Here is a 23292-nt window from a genome sequence, read left to right as displayed (position 1 = left end):
AAGACAATAGACTTTAGGCCTCCTGGGCCTTGAAGAGCAGGACAAGCCCGCAGAGAACGCAGGATGGAAATGCCACAGGGACACGAGGAGGGGCCTGGGGGGCTGGGCTGGCACCGCCACAGGCTTAGGACATAGAATGGCGCCGAGAGGCCAGGTGACAGGAGGACAAAGTGTGCATCGGCCTTAGGGACTTGGAAGTCACTGGGGACTTAGGGAGGGCTGTTTGGCTGGAGCCATTTGGCCGATGCCGGGTTCCTGAGTGTGAGAAGTGAGCAGGAAGGTCACGAGGAGGTGGGGGCACCACAGCTCCCAGGAGGAGGTGGTGCAGAGGGCGGGGTGCAGCTGCGGGCTCCCCAGCCCCTTCCAGCTCTGGAAGCCCGGGGCCGGGCCAGATGCTGTCCCCACTGCCTGCTTGCAGATCACTGTACCTCTGCTGGCCCCAGCCTCTCCTCAGAAGACCCGGCTCCCCCAGGCGCTGAGCTGCAGCCTCCTGCCCTTTTCCTTGTACTCACCCTCTTCAGGCTTCATTTGCTCTCTTTCATTTTCTCATCTTTTTTTTTTTTGCTGTTATATCACATAGACAGTGTCCTTTGGTATCCAAATCTATTAGGTTTGAGTTTGGGATTGAGAGTAGCAAAAATCTGGCGAGCGAGGGATTCATCCAAAAATTGACCCGCGTTAATTTGGATCATGTGTTTGGGGGCAGGAGTTTGGGGTGTGCACGCATGGGGCCACCCCTCGATGTCCTCTGTCCTGCTCTTCTGTCTGAGCTCCTGGCCAGTGTCACTGTGGAATGGTTCTCAGGTCCTGCTACGGGGAGGTCAGGGCTGCAGGAGTGACGGGAACCTCCACGCCTCTACTCTGGCTTTGCAGTCCCCACGGGCTCATCAGGAATTCGCTGCACACAGACCTTCAGTGTTTTCCCACTTGCTCGTGCTGAGTCAGACCCCCTCGTCTGGTCTTGGGCCACCGGCTTTTGCACAGTTTGTCCCCGTTCAGATTTGCCTCATTAGACTCAGCTCGGCGCGCCAACTTGGCCAGGCCTTCAGGGATCTTTGCTCCTGTCTTGGCTTGGGATTCTTTGTAGGTTTAGCAAACTTTGTTTTAAAGCCATCTTCTCAAGGCACTAAGTTGCTGAAGAACGGGGACCTTCACCCTGGAGCCCTCTGTCCACACCCCATTGTGCTTCCCGTGCCCTCCTGAGGAGGGGCCAGCCTGCGCGCGGCTAACGCAACTCTAGCAACACCGGCCGTGCGGTCTTTGCAGTCCCGTTTAACCTCAGGGTCTGTGGGCTCGCAGCCACATCCTGGTGCTGCAAGGAGCTCCTGGGGGCATTTGCCCGGTCTGCGCTCCCATGGGGTCGGCGGCACCCTCCAGGCACTGTTGCAACAGTCCCAACACCCGCGCCCCCAGGCAGATGTACAGTCGCCTCCTCCTGCAGGTGAGGCACCGAGACACAGCCCTGCCGGGTGCCTGGGCTTTCCAGGTCCCCATGACTGGCCCAATCTTCCTGCATCTCCCAGCTGTCAAGGTCGGAGCTTGGTGGGGCAGCCTAGTCTCTGGCCTGCTCTTCCTGCATCCAGCCTCACCCTTTCTGCTGCAGCCTCTCTGCACAGCTGCCAAGGGGTCTTTCTGACCCACTCCTGGCTCCGGGCTACACTCAGAGGGCCCAGCGCGGTGGCCCGGAGAGGACACGGGCCACAGCACACTCTGCTCTGCGTCCCAGAGCCCAGCACAGGCCCTGGAGCATAGTAGGTGCTCACCAAATGTATCAGTGCATCTTTATTCCATCTTTTCTTCTCTTTTCTGAAAGAATTCCCGCCATGAAGCTGGAGAAGACACATTGGCTCGCGGTAGAAACAGGCCGGCTGCTAGTTGGCCTTCTGCGGACGTGCCTCTGGGTTTCTGAGGGGCTGGCTGTGCCATCCCTGAGTCTGGAGGGCCGTGGGCAGGCAGCCAGCCCTGGGGGGCACAGGGGCACCTGCTCATCTACCTGGAGCCCCGGCAGCCAGAGTCGGGAAGAGCAGCCTCAGAGGACAGACCGTCCAGGTCTCGGCTAGAGGCGGAATGTTCTAGCAGTGAGACCTCGGTCACCAACCCCGGGGCTTGTCCATTGCCCCTTGTGAAGGGCTCGGGGCTCTGGAGCCTCGGCCACGTCTCCATGTTGGTAGCAGGGCCCTCTCGGGTTTTTGAGAAGTGTCACCTGGAGGGCGGCGAGGAGGAGGAGGGCTGGTCAGCCCGAGAGAGGGGAGGGGGCTAGGAGCCAGGGCTGCTGGGCGTGTGTGGTTGGGGTTCAGGCCCCCAGGCTCCACAGTCCCCACGTCAGACCTGTGTGCCCCCCGCCCTGACCCTCAGTTGATTCCTGCTCCTGCTTCACAGCCCAGCTTGGGAGACCCCCTCAGGGTTCCCCTTCAGCAGCCCCAGAGGGGTCGTGGGTCTCGTCTCCAGCTTTGCTGTGTGGGCCCGGGGCAGCCCGCTCCGCTGCGCCTCTGTTCCTTTGTCTGTCAGGTGGGGTAATAATGCTCCCTCCTCCTACTGTTGTTTTGTTGTGAGGCTTAGATGAGGTAATGTGTGTAGAATAGCGAGGAGGCAACGTCTGGCACAGAGGGTGAGCTAAATGCGTTTTCTCTTCAGCCCAGAGATCTTGAAAGCCTGCCAGGCGCCGTTGCGGGGGACAGCGGGGAACAGACAAGGAACCTCGGCCCTCTCTGGCTCCGTTGCTATGGCCAGGAGCTGCCCAGGGCAGGGCAGCCTGGAAGCTGTTGGCAGGAACCCCGGGCTCCCCAGCCCCGTTCCTTGACTGGAGGGCGTTCTCAAAGTCCGGGGGGGAGGCACAGAGGGGCGTGGAGGTGGGGGACGGGGCTGGGATCTGACGGGCCCGAGCCAAGGACCGCCCTGCCAGCGGCGGCTAGGCTTAGGCCAGAGGACACGTGGCCCTCTGATGCCCCAGTCTCCCCCTCTTCCACGTGGGCTTGCGACGCGCTCTCGTGGCTTCTGTAAGGACCGTACGTTTGCTCCACGGCAGCCATCGACGCCATCTCTCACTGATGCAGGGAACGCAGCAAAGGCCTGCTGCCTCAGAGCTGATGTCCCGGCGGGACCACGGGCGGTCGACGGAGAGAAGGATGACGAGGGTGGTGGCGCTGCGGGCCGTGGGGGCGCGTAACGCGGGGAAAGGGCGAGCAAGCGGAGGCGACGGCGTTCAGTACAGAGCGGTCAGAGGGCCTACCCGGCAAGGCGGCGCTTGGGCAGCGACTCGAGGCGGGGGCAGGACAAGAGGTGAGGACGTTGAGGGGCAAGCCTTCTAGATAGAGGGCCAGCCAGTGCAAAGGCCCTGGGCACACGAGCAGGCCTGCCGCACTTTGGAAGATGATCCGGGAGGCCTAGGAGATGGCGGGGAGTGAGCCACGGAGAGAGAGGCGGCGGCCGACCAGAGAAGCAGAGGGCAGCGTGCGGGGCTCACACGGGGGTTCGGGTTTTACACCCGGTGGGACGTTAAGGCTCGGAGGCTTTGGAGTGAAGGGAGGAGCTTTAACCACCAGTTCACGTGACTGCGTGACCCGTGACCCCAGGGCCGCGGGACACTCGTCTCTGTTGGGTCCTTGAGGCCGCTCCCAGCACCCCACGGGCTCTGGGTGAACCCCGCAGGGCAAGTGCATGGGCCCCGCCTGGCCCTGCCACTGCCCTTGCCCCTCGGCTCCAGGTAGAGCCCAGACGTCCCTGCCTGCCCCCCGCAGCCTCCGCACCTGCAGCCCCTCAAAGTGCACGCCGACTTCACGCCGGACTGTGCCGGCCCCTCCACTGCACACCTCCCTGGTCCTCCCACGCCTCCCGTGAGCCGGGCACTCTGCCCCCCTGCCTGCCACACCAGCCTTCCCGCCCCCAGCCCGTGCCCGGCCCTGGCTCCGGCTCCGGGCGCCTCTCTGTCAGACTGTTGCCGGCCCTGCGCCTGAGGGCAGACCCGCCTTCCCAGCCCTCAGCTCAGCCCAATCCGAAGAGACCCTTCCCGAGGGGTTTTCATCAGGAACCTCTGTGAACACAGAGGGAAGTGGCAGGGGACAGAGGGGCCTGGTTTTAGGCCTGAATCTGGAGGGCGGGGCGAGAGGGAGTGTGAGGTCACGCAGGCCGGGCTGTCGCATCGCGGAGCGGGTTCGTCTTGAAGGTCACATGAGGGTGAGAGCGGAGGTCAGGTGGGGGCCTTCACGTGGCGCTCAACAGCTGGTTGTGGTGACAGACTTCCGACGCTTGGGGTCCCTCCTGCCCATGCCCCGGGCTAGCAGAGGGAAAGCTGCTAGAAGGGGGGCAGCTCACGGCCAACAGGCACACGCTAGGTGGGCCTGAGAAGGTCACCCAGCTGCATGTCAGATACTGGGATTGGCACAGGATTAGAGCCCAACCTGGGGGCATCGGCCACCCCTGTCAGCAGCCACTCAGACCTTCCTGCCCTTGGCCCTGAGGCTGCCCGGGTCCCCATGCCTGCAGGTGAGCCCTGGGCGGGGCTCTGGGTCTGGGCCTGGGCTCCGGTTGGATCAGGGGGGCAGAGTTGCCCACACTTCTTCCTGTGACATATTTGGCCAGCCTTCTCTGCCTGGTCCTAGGGAAGTGTCTCTTCTCTCCTCCCTTCCTCAGCAGATCAGAAGTAAAGACTTTCCCAAACCCAGCGTCCTTAGAATCTGCCGTCCGTGCCCTGGGTTTGTGACCCGAGAACTCTCTAGAGCTGAGCTCGTTTGCTTGGCGGTGACGACGGAGAGCCGCTTGGGCTGACCAACGCCGAGACTTGCCGTGACCATCCTCTCTTTCTAGCGTCTTGCACCACAGTGTTTAGGCTGACGCCTCGCAGGTGGGAGACTCTGACCCCAGAGCCCCTCTTCGGCCAGTCTGGGTCCTTGAGCCCCAGCTTGAGGAATTTCACGCTACAATTTGTGACACAGATGAGTACCTTCTCTGGTGCAGTCTCTTAATTTGTCGTGTTACTGAGAGATCTGGTTATAGGAGGGAATCCTAAAAAATACAGTTTGCTAAAGTGCTTGTTTTGAAAATGTGAATTTGTTTCAACGTGGTTGATATATTTAGGAACAATCTGAACATAAGGCAAATTCCGTTTGTCTATGTGCAGTTTTGTTTATGAGAAATGGGTGAAAACAGAAAGCAAAAACTGCACCCAGATGAACGGACCACAACATAGGAACGTGCAAAACACACACACCTCAGACATGCGCCAACGTCTCGGTTCACCTCTCCTCGCCGTGCCGAGCCAGACCTCGCCACATCCGTGTCACAAGTTCCCATCCGACTTCAGACAACTCACTTCACAATAACCCACAAGCCACGACCCTTCCCCCGCCCACTTCTATAAACTGGCTTCAGGTCTTCTTCAAGGTAAATGCCGTATTTATTGTAGCACTTTTGGTATTTCTTAACCATGTAACATATGTAAAACTGTGCTATCTTTTTTATTAGGTTGTTGAGACTTCTTAAATGTTTCATTGATGACGTTTTGAGTACTGTGCCTCTAGCCTCATTTTCCTCAAAAGTCTTGTGGCTTTTCTTGTGCTGGTCGGACACACCTGAGCTGCCGCTGGACTCTGGTAGTTACTGAACCTCCGAGAGCCGCAGGCTCCTCATCTGTGAAGCCTCCCGAATGTTCACTTGTCCCTTCGGCACCCGAGGACTCGGGCACGTCTGTCTGTGTGCGGATGCATGCCAAGCTCTGGGCACATGGTGTGGACGAGACTGGGGGTGCTGCTGCAGCAGAGACGCAGCGAGCAAGGGCCACCAAGGCATCAGAGCAGGTGGTGGGATGGGGGACGGCGGGCAGGGTGGACTACAGGGCCTCTGAGGGGACATGGTGGCTGTGAGCTGGGATGAGGGGCAGAGCAAAGGTCCTGGGGCAGGAGCCAGCGGGCCGCGTGGAGGAAGAGCCAGAAGACTGTGGGGCAGGACCGCGGGGACCAGGGGAGGGGCCGGCGGCACGCGTGGGGCCTGTACGCGGGGTGTAGGCAGAGCAGGTGGCTGGGGAGCCATGTGGCAGGAGGTGTGTAAGCTCATACCCCGTGCTCTGCAGGCGCCGGCCACCGTTTGACCCCGTGCTGAGAGCAGGGCGCGGCGGAGAGCCAGGACTGGGGAGAGTGGAGCAGGGTGGTGACCACGCAGGCTGGAAGCAGGGCTGCTTGGTCACGCCGAGGTCCACGAGGTGTCCCCGGGAGGACACCAGGCCACCTTGCCCTGTGACTGTCCTCCCCACCTCGGACTGCCTCAGGATGGGCTGGGAAAGGCCCGTCAGAGGGGGCCGAGCCGGGGGCGAGGTGGTGGGACAAGGGGTGTGGAGCAGGCCCTGTGCACCTGGGGGAGGGAGGGCAGGCGGGCGCAGGAGGGAAGCAGGGGGAGGGGGGAGGGGCTGGCAGACAGGAGGAGCAGGGTGAGAGGTGTGTGGCCGCCACGCGGTGGTGGGACGGGCAGTGCCCCAGACGGTGAGGTCCCGAAGTGGGAGGCTGGTCGGGTCCATTCCCAGAGCACCTGGGCTGCGGGGAGCCTCAGTGGGCCTTGGCTTGGGAGCCTGCAGGTCAGGAGGTGAGCTCGCTGTGGGGGAAGGAGGGTGAAATCCTGCGGGGAAGTGAGCACGCAGAGCGGAGCCTGGAGCGAGAATCGGGGGGGGGCGCTTGGGGGGGCTGGGTGACTGCTGAGGGCAGCACGGAAGGGGCAGAGGGAAGGAAAAGAAGGAGGACGGCAGAGACTCGGGGAGTGGGACCTGCCGAGAAGCGCGTGGAAGGGCCTGCGCCGGCAGAAGTGGCAACGGACGACAGACAGACACTGGGAGACGGTGTTAGAAATGGCAGATTCAGAAGGAAGTGAGAGCAGGGCACAGTCAGCGGGGAGGAGTCCCGCCCGCCGACACAGTGCGGGGGGTGGGGTGCACTTCCGGGCGGCCTGGACGCTCCCCGAGGTCCCTCGAGGGAATCAGCCATGGGAGGGCTCATCCTTTTTCTTCGTGTGTCGCCTGTGCCTTGAGGGAGCCCTCCTGTTGCCACACTACCTCCACTTTGGACTCGGGCAGTGCTGTGTGCTCTTGGACACACAAGGCAATTCAACAGGGACTAGATTTATTGAGCACCAGTTGTGTGCCATACACTGTGCTGGGTATCCAGGTGGCACCACAGGCATTACAGAGAGTTCCAGTAAGTGGGGCACACAGATCTGCACACAGACAGCGACCACACAGTGGGCGAGGGCTTTGCTGGGGAAGCCGAGGCAAAGGGCGTCTCGCCCTGGCTGGGGGTCAGGGGCTCGTCCCAGGGGAATGACTTCTGAACATCTAACCCCTGGAAGGAGCCAGCCAGGTTAGAGGAATGTCGGGTGGGGACAGGGAGGGGGAGGTACAAAGACCCGGAGTCAAGGGAGTTTGGGGCAGCTGAAGCGTACAGAGCAGCGACGAGAGAGGGCGAGGCCGGGCCACCATCAGGGCCCTGAGGCCCCATCAGAGAGCCTGGACTTTATCCTGGGTGCTGGGTGCTGGGTGGAGGGGCGGACGGCGGCTGTCACCCCAGGGGGCTGTCCATTTGGAAGTGCGTGTGGGCTTTCTCGTGTCACATGGACGGTGGGGTGTCAGTACCCAAAATGCTAAGCCCTCCTGCACCGTGCGGGGCAGCCCAGCGCCACATTTGTTCGGCCCAAACACGGGAGTGTCTCTGTGAGAAACACTGCGTCTTCAATGGGCAGCCAACAAAGAGTATTTTAGTTTCCAAAGGTACCTTTTTAATCTTGCTGTTAATTTAAACTTTTGTTACCTTGTGGTCAGAAAGCAAAGCTGTTACAATACTGTTCCATGTAGCTGCGATTCTTTCATTTCGACTGTTGGACACTCTTCCCTTCTGTGCACGTACCACAGTTTATACATCCATAATGTTGTCTGTGCACGTCTGGGTTGCTTACAGGTTTTCACTAATACGAACAAAGACACTGTGAACGGTCTTATATGTGTCCCCAGGCATACAAGTGCAAAAATTTGCGTTGCGCAGACCTGGGACTAGAATTCTGGGTTGTAGAAATTTAAGTTACCAACTTCGCAAGATAATGTCAAATTGATTTGCTAATTGACTTGCTCACCGGCAAAGCGTCAAGTGATCCTGCTGCTATGTATCTTCTCCAACACGTGATATTGTCAGAATTCTTGATTTTTTCCCCAGTGGATGGATATTAACCGGTATCTCATTGTAGTCTTGAGTTCATTCAACCAGTGCCAGCCACTGCTTTAGGACTAGACTTGCATCCCCTTGATGATTTCTAAATTTATTTATTTTATCTTTGGCTGCGTTGGGTCTTCGTTGCTGTGCGCGGGCTTTCTCTAGTTGCGGCGAGCGGGGGCTACTCTTCCTTGCGGTGCGCGGGCTTCTCATTGCGGTGGCTTCTCTTGTTGCAGAGCACGGGTTCCAGGCGCATGGGCTTCAGTAGCTGTGGCTCGCGGGCTCTAGAGCGCAGGCTCAGTAGTTGTGGTGCACGGGCCCAGTTGTTCCATGGCACGTGGGATCTTCCCAGACCAGAGCTCGAACCCGTGTCCCCTGCATTGGCAGGCGAACTCCCGACCACTGCACCACTGGGGAAGCCCCCCCTGATAATTTATGAGGTTAACAGGTCATCCGTCATATGTTTCATGGCCATCTGTCTTACTCTTCTGTGAGATACACACTGCAGTGTCCATCGGGGGATCTTCTGAGTCTACCGAACCCCCAGCCCCATCTGTAAGATGACCAAGGGCCACCTTTGGCAACCGTCTGCTCAGACGTGCAGGAAATACAGCTGGCCAGCAGGGGAGCTACATCTTCTTTTTCTGAAGGAGTCATGGAGCGATTTACATAGCCATCAAGGCTACATCTTTGGACCCACAGGTGACAGCCCACGCGCAAGGGGATGAGATCCACGCTGGGCAGGGCTTCCAAACCTTATGCCTCACAGGAGCCATATATCTTGTGACAATTGCATAGGTGTAGCTTCCAGGGTCTCCACAAGAGACATGCTCTGCTTCAAGAATCACTGTCCTCCAGGAAGCTCAGAGTTACGGCTTCTCTCAGGCATTCATAGTTCATTTCTGGTTCCTCCCTGTCCACATGCATCTTCCAATAGGGGCGATTATTACCATAAGCAGTGTTGCCTAGTTAAATCACTGACATTCTACCTTTATCTGGTTACCAGGGAAACAGCTAGAGAATTAACCAAAGGGCAAATTCTCAAGCAGAAGAGGAAGCGGTTTTGTTATACTTTTGCCTACATTCATTAAAAAAAAAAATCAACTTTATCAAGGTGTAATTCTCATGCAGTAAAATGTACCCATTTTAAGCAAACAATCTGATGAGTTTTGACAAACCTGTGTACCATGTGAACACCACTGCAACAAGGTATAGAATTTTTCTATTACCCCGAAGTTTCCCTGTGCCTTTTCCTAGCGATTCTCACCTCCCATCTCTGGTTCTAATACATTGGTCTTCTCTGGAGTAGTAATCATACAGTATATATTCTTTTGTGTTTGTTTTCGTTTGTTCGGCATGGTGTTTTTGAGATCCGCCCTTGTGGTTGTGTGTATTACTAGTTTGTTCCTTTTTTATGGCTCAGTTGTATTCTGTTACGTGACTATCACAATTAGTTTATTCCTTCACCCGTCGATGGACATTTCAATCATTCCCATTTTTGGTAATTATGAATAAAGCTGCTATGAACACTTGTGTATAAATCTTTGGTTAAAAATCTAGGAGTAGAACTGCTAGATCATATAGTAAATATGTATTATAAACTGCCAAATTGTTTTCCAAAGTGGTTACACCATTTTACTTTTCCACCAGCAGTAAATGAGAGTCCCAGTTGCTCTACATCCTTGCCAGTATGTTAACGTAAATCTTTAAATTTTAGCTGTTCTAGTGAATGTAGAGTGGTATCTCATTGTGGTTTTAACTTGCATGTGCTTGATGGCTAATGATTTTGAAAATAATTCATGTGCTTACTGGCCATTTGTATATCTTCTTTTATGAGTTTCCTGAAATCTTCAGCCCATTTAAAAAAATTAGGTTGTGTGTTTTCTAATTATGAAATTGTAAAAGCACTTGTATGTCTGGATACAAATCCTTTGCCAAATATATGTATTGCAAATATTTTCTCCAAGTTGTGGCTTGTTTTTTCATTTCCTTTTTATTTGTTTATTTACTTATTTATTTGGTTGCATTGGGTCTTAGTTGTAGCAAGCGGGCTCCTTATTTGGGGTTCGAGGGCTCCTTAGTTGCAGCATGCATGTGGGATCTAGTTCCCGGACAAGCGATCGAACCTGGGCCCCCTGCATTGGGAGTGTGGAGTCTTAACCACTGCACCACCAGGGCATTTCCCTTTGAAGAGCAAAAGGTTTTAAGTTTATCGAAAAAAATTTGTTAAATGGTCTGTGCTTTTTGTGTCCTAAGAAATCTGCCTACTCTAGGGCCATGAAGATATTCACCTACATTGTCAGCTAGAAGTTTTTGTAATTTTAGTTTTTACATTGAGGTCTATGATCCATTTCAAGTTAATTTTTGTGTATGACGTGAGGTAAGGGTTGAGGTTGTTCTTCTTTAATATTGATATCTAATTTTTCCATTACCTTTTTTTTTTAAGATGTTGCGGGTAGGAGTTATTATTTAATTTATTTATTTTTGCTGTGTTGGGTCTTTGTTTCTCTCCGAGGGCTTTCTCTAGTTGCGGCGAGCAGGAGCCACTCTTCATTGCGGTGCGCGGGCCTCTCACTATCGCGGCCTCTCTTGTTGCGGAGCACAGGCTCCAGACGCGCAGGCTCAGTAGTTGTGGCTCACGGGCCTAGTTGCTCCGCGGCATGTGGGATCCTCCCAGACCAGGGCTCGAACCCGTGTCCCCTGCATTAGCAGGCAGATTCTCAACCACTGCGCCACCAGGGAAGCCCTACCATTTTTTTTTTTTTTTTGCGGTATGCGGGCCTCTCCCGTTGCGGAGCGCAGGCTCAGTTGCCATGGCTCACGGGCCCAGCCGCTGCACGGCATGTGGGATCTTCCCAGACCGGGGCACGGACCCGTGTCCCCTGCATTGGCAGGCGGATTCTCAACCACTGCGCCACCAGGGAAGCCCAAATTTTTTTTTTTTTAATTTTTTAAAATTTTTTTGAGGTACGCGGGCCTCTCACTGCTGTGGCCTCTCCCGTTGTGGAGCACAGGCTCCGGACGTGCAGGCTCAGCGGCCATGGCTCACGGGCCCAGCCGCTCCGCCGCATGCGGGATCTTCCCAGACCAGGGCACGAACCCGTGTCCCCTGCATCAGGAGGCGGATTCTCAACCACTGCGCCACCAGGGAAGCCCAGCCCTACCATTTTTAAAAGAAATATGTGTAGGTCTATTTCTAGATTCTCTATTCTGTTCCACTGATCTATATGTCCCTCCTAAGGACAGTATCACATTGTCTTGATTATTATAGCCTTAGAGTGAATTTTGAAATCAGGTCTTCCAACTTTTTTCTTCTTTTTCAAAATTCTTTTGGCTTTTCTAATTCTTTTGCATTTCCATATAAATTTTTTTAAAGTATTTTTCATTTGCTTTTGCATTAGCACTTAAAATACACACTTCTATTTCAAAATGCCATTTAAAAATTATTCTAATATAACAGCAGCAAACTATCATTCTGCAATTACACAAGAGCTAAACGGGGATCTATAGTTAAGTTATTCTCATGTTTACAACTATGATTCTGAAACAGATACTACTTCAAAGCAGCTGTTACCAGCTCTTTAGGTTTGGTTTAAAAACACACACATAGTTGCCAGGAGGTTTATAATGTTGTATTCCGTGCACTGTTCTGAAAGGGTTCTTCCAGAGCCAACCGGACCTTAAAAACAGTACTCAGTCCACAAGGCAGTCAGAAAGAGTTAAATTAACTGGGGTAAATAGGATTCCTACATTACATCAAAAGCGTATGATATTCTGCAGCAACTGGGATCATTTTCAGGTTTGGCATGTTGTCCTCTTTACAACTAATTTTATCAGCAGAGTTTGAGAAGGTGGACGTCGTATGACTGTCAAGTGCATTTAAAAGTGACATGTTTTTGTGCTCCTCCGACTCCCCTGAATGACCTGGCTAGTGAACTAGTCACTAGGCAAATCGAGCCTGCGAGAAAGGGAGCCAATATTCAAATCACCATGTTATTGTCCGACCCACAGAATTTATTTTCAGCATAAACATATAACCTCAGTATGAGATGTCTAACTAAAGCAAGCACCACCGAGACCAAGACAGCCTCTCCTCTTCTAAGGTTTAGGTTTTGCCCAGAATTCTCGATACATGGAATAGCCCATCCCAAGAGCAATTGCTCCCACAACAAGGCCTTGGGCTGCCAGGCGCAAGTGGATCAGGTGAACAGACACTCTAGTATTGCCCGAGCCCTTCCATTTATAGAATCCGTATGCTACGATTGCTGCAAAACCTGCCATTCCAATGGGGACAAATGGTGCCTCTCTAGCTTTTCGGATAAGTTTAGATCCCTGATCTTCATCGTATGAAGAAAGAGAAACATCTGTGTCACTTGGCGTGCTGATTGAAGAATAGACAGCTGCATGACGTCGCGGGCCCCAGCTGGCCCCTCTCTCTGTAAATTTAAGGTGTTTGTCAATGTCTACGAGAAAGCCTGCTAGGGTTTTGACTGGGATTGTGTTGAACTTCTAGGTCAATTTGTAAAGAATTGCTATCTGTGTCGAGTCTGAGGCACGAATTTGGTACATCCCTCTATTTATTTAGGTCTTTTAAAATTTCTCTCAAGTGTTTTGTAGTTTTCAGCAGACAGGCATTGCACGTCTTTGTTACGTTTATCACTGTGAAGAAAAGAGTTAACACAGCAGGCCTGAGACTGCTGTCCTTAGAAAGGTCTGCTTGGAACAGAGGCAGGAGTGTCAGCTGCCCCCTCTCCCTGGGGTATGCAACCCTTAGAGATTTCCTCAGAGCCCCCTCCCGGCCAGCGGGGAGAGGGACCCCTCCCTTGCTCAGCGCCTCCTGGGTGGGGCCCCTCACCTCAGGGGGTCTATGTATACATTTGGTAAGCCCACCCCTCCCATGTTGCATGCATGCTACACTCTAGAGCCAAAGTACAGCCCTTCCACCCCGTATAGCCTCTGCCCTGCCTCCTCCTGCTGGGGTGGTGGGGGGTGACTGAAGTGTCATCCTAGGTGGATTTTGTGGAGGTGGGAACCGGGGCATTGAGACTCTAAAGCACTAGACAATTCTCAGATGCCATCAGTAGATTTGGAACTGCATTTATTTTTTATTTTATATGCATATATTTTCGGGCTGTAGATTTACTTTCCTAATTTGTTTTCCATAGCTTATTCCTGAGCACAAAATGACAGTAATCGATTTATACATCACCTTTCTGACTTTTCAAAGCCCTTTTACAACTATCGTCATTTTCCTCACCCCGGCCTTTGCCGGAAGCGTTATCTTTTCTGAGAGACCAGAGGCCGAGAGAGTTCAAATGTGAGCTAGGACTAGAGAAACTTGGACCTCCCACGCAAGGCTGGGAGGCAGAAGTTTGGCTGAATGAGTGGGGAGCGTGGCCTATCGAAATCCTCACCTCCCTTTTTGTCGTTTCTTTTTGTTTGGATGTTTGCAGTTTTCACAGGTCTCACACCAAAGGGAAAGAATCTTCGTTAAAGTCCATATTTCTTCAAAAAAAGGAGAAAGGTCTGCTCGTCCCTGGTTGTCATCTGGAAATTTGATTTCGGGAGAGTTCCCGTGATTCTCAGAACTGATAAACCGATAAGAACGGCTCACGGTGCCTAAACTGTTGCTTCAAACAACACGGCTTATGCTGAGCCTCTGAGTTCCTTCTGAGAGTCTGGAATTTTGGTACCTGCCAGGCAGAGGGTGCCTGTATGATCAGTCCCTATGAGAACCTTGGGTGCTGAGTCTCTGATAATCTTCCTTGTCAGACAACATTGCACAGGTGTGGTCCCAACTCATTGCTCAAGGAATTAAGTTCGTCCTGTGTGACTCCACAGGGAGAAGACTCTTGAAAGCTTGTGCCGGGTTTCCTTCACATTTTGCCCCGAGTCTATCTTCTGTGCTGATTTTGCTTTATATCCTTTCTTTGTAATAAATCATAGCTGTAAGCAGGAGTATATGCCGAATCCCCTGAATTGTCAAACCTGGGGGTGGTCTTAGGGAGCCTCTGCCATAATCCCTAAGCATTTTAATTAATTAATTAATTGATTAATTAATTTTTATTTGGGGCTGTGTTGGGTCTTCATTGCTGCGCACGGGCTTTCTCTAGTTGCGGTGAGCGGGGGCTACCCTTCGTTGCGGTGCGTAGGCTTCTCACTGCAGTGGCTTCTCTTGTTGCAGCTTCTAGGCGCGCAGACTTCAGTAGCTGTGGCACGTGAGCTCAGTAGTAGTTGTGGCTCGCGAGCTCTAGAGCACAGGCTCAGCAGTTGTGGCTCACGGGCTTTGTTGCTCCGCGGCATGTGGGATCTTCCCGGGCCAGGGCTCGAACCCATGTGCCTCACATTGGCAGGCAGATTCTTAACCACTGCGCCACCAGGGAAGCCCTATTTATACACTCTAAATGTAATAGTTTGCATCTACCAACCCCAAACTCCCAGTCTATCCCTCTCCCCACCCCCCACTTGGCAACCACAAGTCTGTTCTCTATGTCTGTGAGTCTGTTTCTGTTTTGTAGATAAGTTCATTTGTGTCATATTTTAGATTCCACATATAAGTGATATCATATGGTATTTGTCATTCTCTGTCAGACTTCACTTAGAATGATAACCTCTAGGTCCACTCATGTTGCCACAAATGACATTATTTCATTCTTTTTTATGGCTGAGCGATATTCCACTGTATAAGTGTGTCACATCTTCTTTATCCATTCATCTGTCAGTGGATACAGGTTGCTTCCCTGTCTTGGCTATTGTTAATAGTGCTGCTATGAATGTTGGGGTGCATGTATCTTTTCGAATTAGAGTTTTCTCTGGATAGATGCCCAAGAGTGGGATTGCTGGATCATATGATAACTCTGTTTTTAGTTTTTGAAGGAACTTCCGTGCTGTTTTCCATAGTCACTGCACCAATTTACAGTCCCATCAACAGTGTAGGAAGGTTCCCTATTCTCCACATCCTTTCCAGCATTTATTATTTGTAGACTTTTTAATGATGTCCATTCTGACTGGTGTGAGATGATACCTCTCTGTAGTTTTGATTTGCATTTCTCTAATAATTAGCAATGTTGAGCATCTTTTCCTGTGCCTACTGGCCATCTATATGGCTTTTTTTTTAAGTGGTTTTTCTTTTAGAAATTTATTTATTTTTGGCTGCGTTGGGTCTTCGTTGCTGTGCGTAGGCTGTCTCTAGTTGCAGCAAGCGGGGGCTACTCTTCTCTGGGGTGTGCGGGCTTCTCAGTGTGGTGGCTTCTCTTGTTGCGGAGCACGGGCTCTAGGCGCACGGGCTTCAGTAGTTGTGGCACGCCAACTCAGTAGTTGTGGCGCACGGGCTTAGCTGTTCCTCGGCATGTGGGATCTTCCCGGACCAGGGCTCAAACCCATGTCCCCTACACTGGCAGGTGGATTCTTAATCACTGCACCACCAGGGAAGTCCCCTATATGTCCTCTTTGGATAAATGTCTATTTAGATCTTCTGCCCATATTTTGACTGGATTGTTTGAGTTGTATGAGCTGTTTGTATAGTTTGGAAGTTAAGCCCTTGTCAGTCGCATCATTTGCAAATGTTTTCTCCCATGCCGTAGGTTGTCTTTTTGTTTTGTTTTGTTTATAGTTTCCTATGCTGTGCAGAAGTTTATAAGTTTGATGAGGTCCCATTTGTTTATTTTTGCTTTTATTTATTTGGCCTTGGGAGACTGACCGAAGAAAACATTACTATGATTTATGTCAGAGAACGTTTTTGCCTATGTTCTCTTCTAGGAGTTTTATGGCGTCATGTCTTATATTTAAGTCTTTAAGCCATTTTGAGTTTATTTTTGTGTATGGTGTGAGGGACTGTTCTAACTTCATTGATTTACATACAGCTGTTCAGCTTACCCAGCACCACTTGCTGAAGAGACTGTCTTCTTCCCATTGTATATTCTTGTCTCCTTTCTCTAAGATTAATTGACAGTACGTGTGTGTGTTTCTTTCTGGGCTATCTATTCTGTTCCATTGATCCATACATCTGTTTTTGTCCCAATACCACTCTGTTTTGATCACTGTTGCTTTGTAGTATGGTCTGAAGTCTGGGAGGCTTATGCCTCCTTCTTTGTTCTTTTTCCTCAGGATTGCTTTGGCAATTCTGGGTCTTTTATGGTTCCGTATAAATTCATTTCATCGTTAGTATAAGGAATACAATAGATTTTTGTATGTTAATCTTGTATCCTGCTACCTTGCTGAATTTGTTTATCAGTTCTAGTAGTTTTCACGTGGAGTCTTTAGGGTTTTCTATATATAGTGTCATGTCATCTTCATATAATGACAATTTTACCTCTTCTCTTCCAATTTGGATACGTTTTATTTCTTTTTCTTGTCTGATTGCTGTTGCTAGGACTTCTAATACTATGTTGAATAGAAGTGGTGAGAGTGGGCATCCTTGTCTTGTTCCAGATTTTGGCAGGAAGGCTTTCAGCTTTTCACCATTGAGTATTATGTTGGCTGTGGGTTTATCATAAATAGCTTTTATTATGTTGAGATTTGTTCCCTGTACAGTAAGTCCCCTACATACAAACCTTCAAGTTGTGAACTTTCAAAGATACGAATGTGCATTTGCATGTCCAATCACGTAAGTTAGTTCACATGTTTGGCATACTTTGTCACGTGTGTGCATCATCTACAAATGCTTGTGCTTTTGTGCACTTTACTGTACAGTACTGTATAGAGTATAATAGTACAGTAGCTTTACTTCAAGCCCAGGATGTCTGGAAGCAACTGTAAAAACGGCGGTGTGTAGCTGGTACTGCTAAGAAGCACCAAGCAATAACGATGGGAACAAAAGTGAAAATAATTGAGAGGGTGGAGTGACAAGAGGAAGAAGAAGTAACTGAAGAACGGAAGAGATTCACAATGCAGGAAATGGCAAAGGCATTTTCTTTATTTGAGGAGACACTGTTAGCTTTTGAGGCACAGGACCCGAACGTAGAATGGTTCACGAAGGTTGTAGCAGCCGTTCAGAATGCAATCCAGTGCTACCGTGTCATCTATGATGAGAAACAAAGAGCTACTACCCAGAAATCACTGGATCGTTTTTTCAAGAGGATAGATAGAATTGTATCCAGCAAGGAACGGGAGCCTGTGCCATCAACGTCAGGTGTGAGTGAGATTGCACCTTGCCTTCCATCTCCTATTGCTGACGATCCTTCGGCTCTACCATCTCCCACCTCCTCTCCCTCCTCCAGTCAGTAACTCTTCTTGCCTGTTCACTCGATGCCAGCCCCTGTATGCCAGCTGTTGTACTGTACTCCTGTACTTTTCAAGGTACTGTACTGTAAGATTAAAAATGTTTTATTTTTTGTTTGTTTTTTAATGTATTATTTGTGTGAAAAGTACTATAAACCTATTATAGTACAGTACTATATAGCTGATTGTGTTAGTTGGGTACCTAGGCTAACTTTGTTGGACTTACAAACAAATTGGACTTAAGAAGGCACTCTCGGATTGGAACTCGTTCGTATGTAGGGGACTTACTGTATACCCACTTTGGTAAGAGTTTCTGTCATTAATCGATGTTGAATTTTATCAGAAGCTTTTTCTGCATCTATTGAGATGACCATGTGGTTTTTGTCTTTTCTTTTGTTGATGTGGTGTATCACATTGTTTCTGCCTCAACTCTGCCCCAAGGGTTGAAGGTAATTGGCCCCACTTTATCTGCAGACTCTAACTTCCTGTAAGAAGATAACATCACCCAGAACCTGTAGGTTCTTTTAATACAAAAGCTGTCAGTTAGAAATTGCTAGGCATTTCAAAAGACAGAACTATATGACTGAAAACCAAGAGGAAAAATGAGATGACAGAAACAGACCTAAAAGTGACTCAAAGGTGGGAGATAGCAAAAAAGGACTTTAAAATAAATATGATTGATATGTTAAGCAAAATGCAGGGGAAAATGGAGAAACATGGAAAATAATATGGAGATTTCCCAGAGAACTGAATTCTATAAAAAAGAATCAAACTGAGCATCTTGAATGGAAAAATACAATTAACTGAAACTAAAAATTCAATAGATGTGTTTAAGAGCCAATTAGACAAGTCAGAAGAAAGGATTAGTGAACTGAAAGGTCAACAGAAAATATCCAAAGTTACAAAGGGAAAAAAAGAATGGATAGAGGAAATACTATAATAGGTGGGGAAAGAGTAAAAAATACACATATGTAGAGTCCCAGAGGAGAAGAAAGAATGGAGAAGTAACGTCTGAAGAGATAACGCCTGAAAATTTCCCCAAACAATAGGACATCAACCCACAATCTACCAAAGCTGACACAAAAAGAAGGTTATGCTTACCTCTACAACTTTCCAGTTTTTTAAGAGCCCACTGTCATGAATTGGGTTGTGGCTTTGGTAAGGCTCTGTTCTTAAGGCTCCCTGATAGTTGAGAGCCAGCGGTTTCGCCAAGGCTCCTTCCCCTGGTACGTCCTAACTGCTAATTCTTGTGTCCTCAGCGCAACCTCTCTAAGTGCCACAGCTATAACTCTTCCCTCACAGCCACGGGGTCTCTCTTCACACTTATGTTTGCATTCCGGCTCAGTTAGTTAAAAGTTTAAAAGTATTTTATCTGGCAGTTTTATGTGTTACGAGTAGGAGTCAGGATCTCGGGTCAGTCGGTCGGCCATGTGATGGGAAGTCCTCTGAGGGCATTTGAGCAGGGACGCGCCATCATCTCTTCGTCTGTGGTGCCGAGGATGGTTTGGGTCTGCTCAGAGGTGGTCATGGCCTTGACTTGAGCGAAGGGCATAGGTGAGAGCGGCACTTGGAAGCTACCACCCCAAATGCCCGAGGGCCGTCGTAGCCGTTGTGGTGGAGAGGAGGATTCTGAACCTGGTGCCGGAGCCCTCCCACATCCGGGAAGCTGCTGGATACCAGCGAAAAGCAGACCAGAGTTGGATGAAGGAGAGGAGAGGGCACAGGTTTCAAAGGTGGAAGTTGCTGCACAAGAGCCTGAAGGTTTGCCGGGGGTGGGGGGGGACGACATGTGGGTGACCTTGTGAACTGGGTCCCAGGGGATGAGGGCCCACGGGGAGAAGAGGCCTTCTTTAGCAGTGAAGGTGGGAGTTGAGAAGTTGTGGGGGTGCGTGTGTGCATGTGGTGGGTGGTTTGCATCTGGGGCATTCTGAAAGGTCTCCAGTGCCTGACAAGCCTGACACGAAGAAGCCGCTCAGGAGCACAGGACGCTTGGCGTCAGACAGGCCAAGCCGTGCTGCTGCCCAGGGTGCAGCGTCTGGGCCCCCATGGGAAAGGGCTGCCTTGGGAGCTACAGCCCCGGGACCAGGCCTGCAGCCACGCCTCCCCTCCCAGGCGCCCTCTGCTCCCCAGGCCCGGCCCTCCCTGCCGCCCCGTCACCGTGGTCCGAGCCGATTTCCTGCCTGTATTCAAACCACTTCTGGGCTCTTCCCTGGAAAACCCCAGTGGCTCGTCACTGCCTGAGAAATAGAGTTCAGACCCGAGCTTTACATCCACAGCTGTCACAGCCGACCTCAACTCTCCCACATCCTCTTTCTTCCACCTGGCTCCCCCAGGTGGGCCTCCATGCATTTCCTGGGCTTTCGGTTTTGCTGCCCACACTCCTGAAAGGCCTGCTGCTGATGCCGAGCCAGAGTCCAGAAGTCTGCAGCGTTCTCTGCCCTGCTCTTGGGGCAGTTGCTGCCCGTGCAGCTCGTGCCACGTCGAGTTCATTCGCTCACTCCACGGCCGACACCAACGGCACGCCCACTCTGGACTAGATGCTGGCCTGGGTGTGACAACGCACAGGTCACAGTCCCTGTCCTGAGGGCACTTCCAGCTCTGAGATGCTGACGGTAGCCCTGGTTAGCAGGGCAGGTGGCACAAGGCATCTGTGGGTGTGCTGAGTGAGCTGGGCTCCTGGGCTGGCCTCTCACCGTGGTTTTCAGCAGGCATCAGTGACGGTGTTGCTTTTTTTGCAGGGCAGGGAATGTGACGGAGACTTTGTGTCGTTTAATCGTTTTTTTTCCTTTATAAATTTATTTATCTTAGGCTGCGTTGGGCCATTGTTGCCGCACGCGGGCTTTCTCTGTTTGTGGTGAGCGGGGGCTACTCTTCGTTGTGGTGCGCGGGCTTCTCATCGCGGTGGCTTTTCTCTTTTGTGGAGCACGGGCTCTAGGTGCATGGGCTTCAGTACTTGCAGCACGTGGGCTCAGCAGCTGTGGCTCACGGGCTCTAGAGCGCAGGCTTAGAAGCTGCGGTGCACGGGCTCAGTTGCTTCACGGCATGTGGGATCTTCCCGGACCAGGGCTCGAACGCACGTCCCCTGCATTGGCAGGCGGATTCTTAACCACTGCGCCACCGGGGAAGTCCTGTGTCGTTTAATCTTGAAAGCAAGAATGGACTTAATGATTACTCATGTAAATACACATTTTTGATTGAAGAATAAATTAGTTCTCCTCATATAGCGGCTTTAGTATAGCGAGCTGTGTCAAGGCTCCAGAGGAAGCTCACCGACTCCCTGTGGCTGAACAGGTCAGGCTTACTGCTCACTGCGGCAAGTGGGGGGACCACAGGAAGGGGGACTGGAAGGACTTCCTATGGGACTTGGCTTGTTTGGGTGAATTGGGGTGGGCTTAAAGCAGCAGTGCTTTGCTTGGGATTCCATGCTGCCCGGAAGGGGAGTCATCCTGTGACTGGGTGTCTCAACACCTCTTCTTTGGGCGGGGGACGGACTAGGGGCCGGCTAAAGCTGTCCATTCTGAAAAGCCAGCAGCTGCTCAGATGAGGCAGGACAGGATGCACGCAGTAGGTCTTCTTTATGGCTTGGACAGCGCTTGCCTCTGGCCTGTGTTCGGACATGATTACAGAAGGGTCCTCTCCTCTTGACCCCATGCGGCACGGAGGGGCCTTGTCTGATGCAGATCTGCGTGTGAAACTGCATATTCTAAACAGGAGACCACCAGGGCCTGTACCTGAGTGCGCCAGGCTGGCCCCTACGATACCGGGGCCTCGCTGATAGGACCAGGCCAGCTCCTGGATGTTGGGGGCTGCTCCTTTCCCCACCTGGACAATCTCCCCCGCTGACCTCACAACTGCTGTGGCTCCTTCTACACACTCATCCACCCGGTCAGATCACAAGCTGCCCCTTTTCTCTTCTCCAGGGGGACACAGCAGACAGCAGGCCAAACTCCATTGGCAGAGATGCCCTGCCCGCCTCGACCAGGCCCATCCTGAGCCCTTTGCGGCGCTGCCAGCCACCCCAGCCCCGAGCCCCACCTGATCTGCTTCCTCCCTGCTTTCTTCACCTGTTGGCACCCAGCCCTCCTCCTGGACAGTCTCTTGCCGGACGCGTCTTCCTGAGCCCGCAGCCAGCTGTGGCTCCTGCCTGAGTCCCCCTCACTGGCAGGACGGTCCAAACCCTCGCCCACGTGCAGGCCTGGCCTTCCCTCCCGTGGTGGCCTCTGCTCTGCGTGCGTCCCCCGGTTCCCGGCCCCGCCCTGGCCCACAGCTCCAGCCCCTGGTCGTCCCCAGGGAGCCTCCCCCAAGGATTAGCTCAGCCAAGAGTTTGTCCTCCTTGAATCCCCTGAGAAAACACTGTCCCTGCACATTTCCCTTGGCATTTATGCCTGAGCCGCTCCTCTGCCTCTCCTCTCCACTCCTCTGCTCTCTTCAACCACCTGAATGCTCCGTGTTTTCTGCCCTGCGTGAAACCCTCGCGGGTCTGTGAGCCACCACGGAGCAGGTTCCCGTGCGCTTGGAGCGCCTGCAGGCAGGGTACCTTGGATGAGGGGCCGCACATGCCCGAGGAGAGGCGGGGAAGGGGAGCCGCGTCGCCTGCCCGGGGCTCGGCAGGCGAACAGAGCAGAGTGTCTCGGGGTAGCGTGTGGCGCGAGGGGGTCTCCAGGAAGGGCCCGGGTGGCTGGGAAGGCGGTGTGCATCGGGCCTGGGGAAGTGGGGCCCGCTTGTGGCTCAGGGCGAGCAAGGTCAGGCCTTGGGTTGAGGAGCTCGGGGACAGCGGAAGGCCAACTCAAGCAGCCACCGGGGAGGGTGGGCTTCAGCCCGCTGGCAACCATCAGGCGGGTGGTGTGATCAGTGGGTCGGAAGCACGGCTGGCGGCTGGGCAGAGGCCTGGTGGGGGTGAGCTGACAGGTGAGCACGAGGATGGGCGGGCAGAGGGGGTGGGGCAGGACGGGCGAGGGCAGAGAGGACAGACCCGTTTCCGGCCCGGGGGTCGGGGGGACGCCGACGGAGCTCACGCAGGAGCAGCAGGTACGGGGCAGGCCGCTGCCGAGGTGCCCGCGGGCGCGGGGCTGCTGGCTCGCAGCGTGGGGGGCCCTTCAGAGATGCTGGGGTGCTGGCGCCAGTTAAAGGAGTGGGCTGCTGGGCTCGCGGGGAGGACGTGGGAGAGCGCTGGATAGCGGGCCCTGTGGGGGAAGGCCACAGTCAGGAGCGTCCTCTGGGGCTAGGAGCTCAGGAGAGCTCAGGGCAGGGAGGTGCTCAGAGCGACTGAGCCCCCGGCAGCGGAGGGACCCCTCTGTGGGAGGATGAGGATAAGGACAGCTGGCTGACCTCTGAGTGCACATCCCAGGGCCAGGGGTGGGTGGGGAGGGCTCTGGAGGTGAGACAGCAGGAGCCACAGGGGAGCACGCGCAGGACCAGCTGAGGCTGAGGGCCACGGCAGGTGGGGCCTGGAGAGCCGCAGAAGGTGCCAGAGGCAGGCCAGGGACCCTCAGAGTCTCCGTGCAGCTCTCCCCCGGGGGCTCCGGTGTGCAGGTTTCTCGGGAGGGGGAGGGGGGAGGGATGCGGAGGGCCTTCATCTGAGCCAGGCCTGGGCCGCGTGTCAGGTGCCCGCTGATGGGCTTCCTGGGGGCCCTTCAGAGCCAGAGGGGCAGGACAGGCCTGCCTGGGGGCGGCCAGTGACCTATGCCGCTGCCCGTCAGGCCCCCGCCCCCCCATCATGCCGTGCAGTTCCCAGGCACGAGTGGCAGACGTCCTGTGACCCGGGCACCGCGCGTCACCACCGGGAGCCTTGGGGTCCCCGTCCATCAGCTGGGAACCCCGGCACGCGGCTCGCGACACGGCTGGGAAGATTGCAGAAACGGAGGTGGAAGCGGGAGAGAGCAGCAAGGTCAGC

General features: G+C 53.1%; 1 protein-coding gene across 1 annotated transcript in view; it reads left to right on the top strand.

Moving 5' to 3' along the window:
• The window catches only part of PARP10 (poly(ADP-ribose) polymerase family member 10), a 39284-nt gene that overhangs the window by 2685 nt on the left and 13307 nt on the right, over window positions 1-23292 (top strand). The window lies entirely within an intron of this gene.

Source organism: Kogia breviceps, chromosome 17 (genome assembly GCF_026419965.1).
Source record: "Kogia breviceps isolate mKogBre1 chromosome 17, mKogBre1 haplotype 1, whole genome shotgun sequence".
In the NCBI taxonomy this organism is placed as follows: Eukaryota; Metazoa; Chordata; class Mammalia; order Artiodactyla; family Physeteridae; genus Kogia; species Kogia breviceps.
The sequence above is the reverse complement of the archived record's forward strand: the minus strand, read 5'-3'. Positions and strand labels throughout refer to the sequence as shown.